Raw genomic sequence first — 6,728 nt, 5'->3', positions numbered from 1 at the left:
TCCCTCCTTCTAGCGAGGTTCTTTTCCTCCAAGATCCACGATAAAATAAGCACCAAAAGGCATTCTCTTGCACAAGTCTGACAGAAGAGGTGAAGGGAATGCATCGTGCAGAGCGGAGCCAGCCTCATAGCAGGGCACACTGGAAAACAAGAGCTCCTTGACATCCTGCTGATGTTTTAAATGAATTCCTTCTGCTTCAACATACAGGTAGACATAGTACTAGAGAGAGGAAATCAGCGGGAGTACTGCTAACTGTGCAGCCGTCTCCCAGAATGCTTCATTTCTTTTTACTCAAACAGTCCTTACCATTATCAATGGAACCCATTTAACGAGTCTCAGCAAAAAGGCATGTGTTAGGCTGTCTTGGAAGTTCACAGAATCTTTGGGCTTCTGGCATCACTTCTAGGAGCTGGCTGATGAAGGTTCCTGCTGACCTTAGTGATACCAGAGCAACCTCAGCCATGATTCTGAATATGAGATGCTGTCACATTGCTCCCAGCCGCAAAGACGTCATCTGAACTGACTTGTGTAGGCATTTGTCACTGTGTTGCAGGGAAAATAGCTGCTGACTTTGAGATCAGACGTGATAAGCTTGTGGTCTCCCAACAATGAAGAATGAAGTCCCAAGCCAAAGGAAAAGGTGAGGTGAGAGTTACTGGAACTCAAAAGAAGAGATCCTGGACTTCCAGGAGGGGTCCTGTGGGAGAGGCCCTGAGACTCCTTGTCAAGGGTGACATACACCGCCAAGTCACAGTGTGGGTGCATGGTAGGTTAAACTTTGGGATCACAAGTATATTACAAGTACAGTCACTTAGCTAATATTGATCCAATAGAGAAGTGAGTCAGTGTGCCTGGAAACGGGGTACATGGAAGCAACAAAGGCATTCTTGGAAAGGGTCCTGTCCAGCTGTTCTCTGCTCCCCCACCTAGGAATCTACTGCCTGTCTGGTCTGGTGCAGGTGGTGCTAGCTGCAGCACAATCACGCATTGCTATTTGCCTGTAGGGAGTGCTGCAGGCCTGGACGCTGCCTCCAGCCTGAGGCCTGGCTCTCCTCAGATTCACCCCACCCCCACCCCGGCGGTGGGCTCACCTCCTGTGCTGACGTCCTCGGGGCCAAGTCTCTCTCTGCCTGCACAGTAGTGTCTGTCTGACTTAGCTCTCTATAATAACTGCTGTCAACCACAGAAACAAGTGAGTGGTTCCACCAGAACCAGCAGGGTGCACTTTCCGTGTCTGTGTTGTTCCTTTGTAAAATTAATTGGCAAGTCAAAGTGCACAGAGGAGTCTACTATCTGTTTGGGATTGAGGCCAGGAAGCTAGGGAACAGGAACAACTCATTACCTCTACCTGAAAGGCCAGCCTTCAGTAAGGGGAGTGGAGGATTCAGGAGTAGGAACCTCTCTTAATGAAAGATGGTCACTACACCTATGCAAAATTATCACTATCATTTTTAAACATATATAGGAAAACCAGAAGAAAACTACATACTAGCCATCTTCTTTAAGTTGTGTGAGGGTTTTCATTTTTACTGGTTTATGCAGATGGCAGTAGCTCATTGGCTCTCAGGTACTTCCCTGGGAAGAAGTTCTGAGGTAAACCTCACATTTGAACTATAAAGCTTGCCATATATCTTGGTTGCAGTTTTTGGATAAGTAATCAAAGTAGACTTACAGTACTATGTTCTTCCAAGAGATAAAGGATAATTAGTATTAGATGAAATAAAGCCACCTGAGGGTGATAGGATTAATGAAATGTGTTGCTTTAGGAGTTGAACATTTGCTGGACTTAAGCTGTAATGCTAGATTTTGTTTTCCTTTAATGCAAGCATTATAGTTTTACCTCTTTTTTTTTGTAAAACATAATCAAATGTTGTTTTTTTCCAGGTATTTAATATTAGAAGATATTCTTCATATGCTATTTTGCCTAGGTTAATGAAGTCAATCTGTGATCTGTTCTCTTTTCTCTCCTTCTTTCATATTTGTTTGAGCTACATAGAATTACCAAGTAGGAAAGGGAGACTTTGGTAATCCAGGTGTTGTCAACCGTAAGATTATCCTAGTAAATGCTGCCCAGCAGAGCTTGGCTTTACTAGAAGTGTGCATTAGCCAAATGTTGGGTAGCGGTACATTTTCTGCAGTTCCCATTTGTACATTACTCTAGTTTTGACTCCATAATTACATGAACAGCCTTAAGCAAGCCATTCAACCTTTATATGTTGCATTTTTCCACAGTGGTAAAGGGAAAGCTGGTAGTACATGGCTTATCTCCCAAGAGCAGTAGCAAGGTGGAATTGAAAGTGTCTGTGCATGCTTTCTACTTCTGTTAGGAAAAATTACGAGATTTAAAGTTAAACGGATTATTTTTGAGTTGGAGGTGAAATTCCAGTCTTCCGTGTTTGTATCAATTTTGAATCTTTCCCCCTTCACTAGGTTAATTACACTCCCCTCGGCTTTGGGAACAGCCTTTTCCACTTCTCCACCCATATGATTCTGCAGAGATGCCCAGCTAAATCTTTCTACCCAGAGGTATGTGTTTGGGGCCTGTCACAGTTTTGTGCTTCTCTACTTCTAGTTATGCACCCAAGAGTTTGAGATATAATTTAAGCCAACCCAGTGAGTGTTCCATGCTGAAACTGGAGTATAATGAAGGAAGAGACACGCTTTCCTTCTCTAAGCCAATGGCTCGCAAACATCAAAGTTCTTCAAAATCACCCAAGAACATTAAGAAACAGGTGGTCGGTGGAAACTCTGGACCCAGAGCTTCTGTGTAGGCAGTTCTGGTGTGGCTACAGCTGTGCCCTGGGTACACATTTCTAATGAATGCACAGGTTCCATTTATGCTGTGCTTCCAAAGATTAAACTTCAGAAGTCACTCTGAGCATTAAATAACAATGGTGGGACAGCTGAAACAACCACCAACTTATTCCCCTAAAATGTGAATAAGGGCTGCTCATTAGGGTCCAGCTTTCTTTTTTATGGTGTGTCCTAAGAATAAAGCTCAAATTGCTACCTAGAAAGAAAGAAAAGCATGAGATGAGGCAAAGAGAATGGTGATGTTCCATTCAGGCTACAGAGCCAGGGGCGCTTGTACCCAACGTCACCTCTATTTTTTTCAATTACACTAATAAATGATTCCTCTACACAGCCTACTGCAGTATTTTACCCAGTTTTCAAAAAATTAAGGGAAACTAAGTTGATAGTAGCTTTGATTAATAATGTAACTTATATTTTGTATTTGCCTGGAAAATATAAAGGTATTGTGGCGTGTTTTATTCTGTTACATGCTCATGCATTGTTAGATAAAATAATATTTTTTCCAAAGTAGATTTTCAAATAGAGTTACTATTTTTATGTGTCAAAAACTACAGTATACTATGTAGTACAGCATAGTGGTTCACTGGTAATTTGCTTACTAAGAAATAGTCATACATAATGGTAAGCTGCCATTGAAGCAAATATGTAATTTCAGAAATTATTTTCTGTTTATCACTTTCAATTGACTATGGAAAGCATTCATTATTAGAGTTCAAGTTATAGTACAATAGAGATAGCATAGTATCTCATGAACTTATACTTCTTATACTGTAGCTGGGAAAATACCCACAATTAAAGGGGAATCCACTAGTTTTTTATATTTACATTCTCTGTTTTACTAACTTTGAGAGACTCCAACCATAAAACATATTGACAATCCTAAACTAATTTTGAGAAAAAGGTGGGAAGACTTAGAAGAGAGCGGAGCAGAGAAGACACAGAAGAGTTGTGATGGCCTAGCTAGTAATTAACACAAGAAGCAAAGCCTGCTTTGCAGGAGATCTTGCTTCCCCGACAGAGCCAGAATCAAAGCCTTTTCATCTTGCATTTCACCCCTTTTCCCAAGGATCTTTTATTTACACTTCACTGGAAAGTCCTTCAATTCTCATTAATGTTTTTAGTACAAAGCTAGCTCTGCCGATGATATAATTTTTCCCAAGTCTAAATTAGATTTTATACAGGGCATTGCAAAGTCAAAAGGCAGAGCTCATGCTGTGCTGTTTTACTTAGTGTGCACAGAAAAGAAGCATTAAACATCAGGAGTTGGCTTTCCTTGTCTTTTTTAGTTAAGCTTTCATAGCTTACTTAGCATATATTAAACCAAGAAGGCAGAAGTGGTCAATATTGATGATTCTTATTAGTAAACATATTTTATGCAGATTTCAAAGGGACACAAAGAGGACCAACAGTATAGAATGCATATGTTTGCAAGCAAAGAATGAGATATCTGACTTAAGTAACAATTTTTGTGTATTAGAATCATACATCAGAGGTCGCCAGAGCCGTCTCAGTGCCTGCTGTGGAGCCGAGTTTCCAGAGCCTGGGGCAGCCCACCAGGAACCGAAGATGCTGCAGCCAATCAACGTCCGGGTTACCACCATGGACACCGAGCTGAGTTGCCATCCAGCCAAATACCACCAGCAAGCAGCTTTCAATCAGGTGGTTAAGACTATAGACCTCCGGAAAGTGTGGTACTTTGGCCTCCAGTACGTGGACAATAAAGGCTTTCCTACTTGGGTGAAACTTGATAAAAACGTGTCTGCACAAGAGGCCAGGAAGCAGAACCCCTTCAAGTTCCAGGTAAGTTCTACCCTGAAGACGTGCCTGAGGAGTTCATCCAGGACAGCCCGCAGAAGCTGTTCTCCTCTAGGTGGAGGAGGGCATTCCTAGTGATGAGATCTACTGTCCCCCTGAGACAGCTGTGCTCCTGGGGTCCCACGCCATGCAGGTCAAGTTCAGACTGCAACAAGGAGGTGCACAAGGCTGAGTACCTCAGCTCTGAGAGGCTGATCCACAGAGAGTCATGGACCAGCACAAACTCACAAGGGATCAGTGGGAGGATCGGATCCAGTTGTGGCACGCAGAACACCGTGGGATGCTCACAGATAGTGCTATGCTGGAGGACGTGAAGTTTGCTCAGGGCCTGGAGATGTACAGAATCAATTATTTCAAGATCAAAAATAAGAAAGGAACAGACCTTTGGCTTAGAGTTGATGCCCTTGGACTAAATAGTTATGAGAAAGATGATAAGTTGACCCCAAAGATTGGCTTTCCTTGGAGTGAAATCAGAAACATCTCTTTCAATGACAAAAGTTTGTCACTAAGCCCATTGACAAGAAAGCACCCGACCTTGTGTTCCCTGCCCCACCCCTGAGGATTAACAAGAGGATCCTGCAGCCGTGCATGGGAAACCATGAGCCCTACATGCGCTGCAGGAAGCCTGACACCACTGAGGTGCAGCAGATGGAGGCCCAGGCTTGGGAGGAGAAGCATCAGAAGCAGCTGGAGCGGCAGCAGCTGGAGACAGAGAAGAAGAGGAGAGAGACTGTTGAGAGGGAGAAGGAGTGGATGCTGAAGGAGAAGGAGGAGCTGGTGCTGCGGCTGCAGGACTATGAGGAGACCAAGAAGGCAGAGAAAGAACTCGCCGACCAGATTCAGAAAGCCTTCCAGCTAGAGGATGAGGGAAGCGACCCAGGAGGAGGCCAAGCACCTGTAGGCCAGCTGCGTGGCTACCCTGCAGGCCAAGGCAGATCTGGAGAGACAGGCAGTGGATCAGATAAAGAGCCAGGAGCAGCTGGCTGTGGAGCTTGCAGAGTACACTGCCAAGACTGCCCTGATGGAGGAGGTGTGGTGGCACAAGGAGGGTAAGGTGGAGGAGTGGCAGCACAGGGCCAAAGACGCCCAGGACAACCTGGTGAAGACCCAGGAGAGCTGCACCTGGTGATGACATCCCGGCACCCCACTGCCGCCCATGTATGAGTATGTGAGTTACCATGTGCATGAGAACCTGTGGGAGGAGGGCGCAGAGCCCATGGGCTGCAGCACCGAGCTCTCCAGCAAGGCATCCTGGACCACTGCAACAAGGAGAAGCACATTACCACAGAGGCAGAGAACAATGAGCGTGTGCAGTGGCAGCTGCTGACCATGAGCAGCGAGTTGTCCCAGGCCAGAGATGAAAGCAAGAGGACCCTCAAGGACATCATCCACAATGAGAACATGAGGCTAGGCTAGGGCAAGTATAAGACCCTGTGCCGGATCCAGCAGGGCAACACGAAGCAGCACACCGATGAGTTTGAGGCCTTGTAGAGACCAGGGCAGTGCCTAGGGCGTCTGGAGCAGGGCTCTCCGGGAGAGTGTGGGCAGCCTGGGCACACTGGCTCTTTAGTGCTCTAAATCTAGAAACCCCTTCACAAAGTTCCAGGTCCTCTAAAGAGCTGGTACTGGTGGAAGCACTCTAGGCCGGGCACCAGCCTGGTTATTTTTCCCAGCTGTATCATAGTGCCAAAAATGACCTGATTTTTATATTTATCAAAACACTTCCTGTTGTATTCTTGGAGCAGGACAGATGGAATCACAGTACTTGTAGAATCCAAGTACAAATTCATACTCGCAGGTGTGCAAGGTTCAGTATTGTTAAATCACACTGTGCCTTACATCTGTGCCAAACCTTGAAAAAAGCTTACACTCATTGACTTGTTCTTGATTTCTATAAAGGGCTCATCTCTGTACATGTACATGTTTTTCTTTAACTGTATTCAGTATTGTCTCATTTTTTTACATTTCTTTTTTTCCATAATTTTATTGAGAAACAAATAACAATGAGACAGTTTCAAATCAAATTGGTAGGACAGTTTCAATAATTAACACATTGCATACATTCGTTCTAGTGGTTAATTGCTGTACAAGATGCGGAC

General features: G+C 44.4%; 1 pseudogene across 1 annotated transcript; it reads left to right on the top strand.

Annotated features, from left to right (window-relative positions):
• The first annotated feature begins 4,380 nt into the window (after positions 1 to 4,380).
• LOC101561224 lies at positions 4,381 to 6,120 on the top strand (annotated as a pseudogene). The gene has a single exon (XR_192844.1). The product of XR_192844.1 is annotated as an ezrin pseudogene (transcript).
• The last annotated feature ends 608 nt before the right edge of the window (positions 6,121 to 6,728 follow it).

Source organism: Octodon degus, unplaced genomic scaffold (genome assembly GCF_000260255.1).
Source record: "Octodon degus isolate 3935 unplaced genomic scaffold, OctDeg1.0 scaffold00205, whole genome shotgun sequence".
Lineage (NCBI taxonomy): Eukaryota > Metazoa > Chordata > Mammalia > Rodentia > Octodontidae > Octodon > Octodon degus.
The sequence above is the reverse complement of the archived record's forward strand: the minus strand, read 5'-3'. Positions and strand labels throughout refer to the sequence as shown.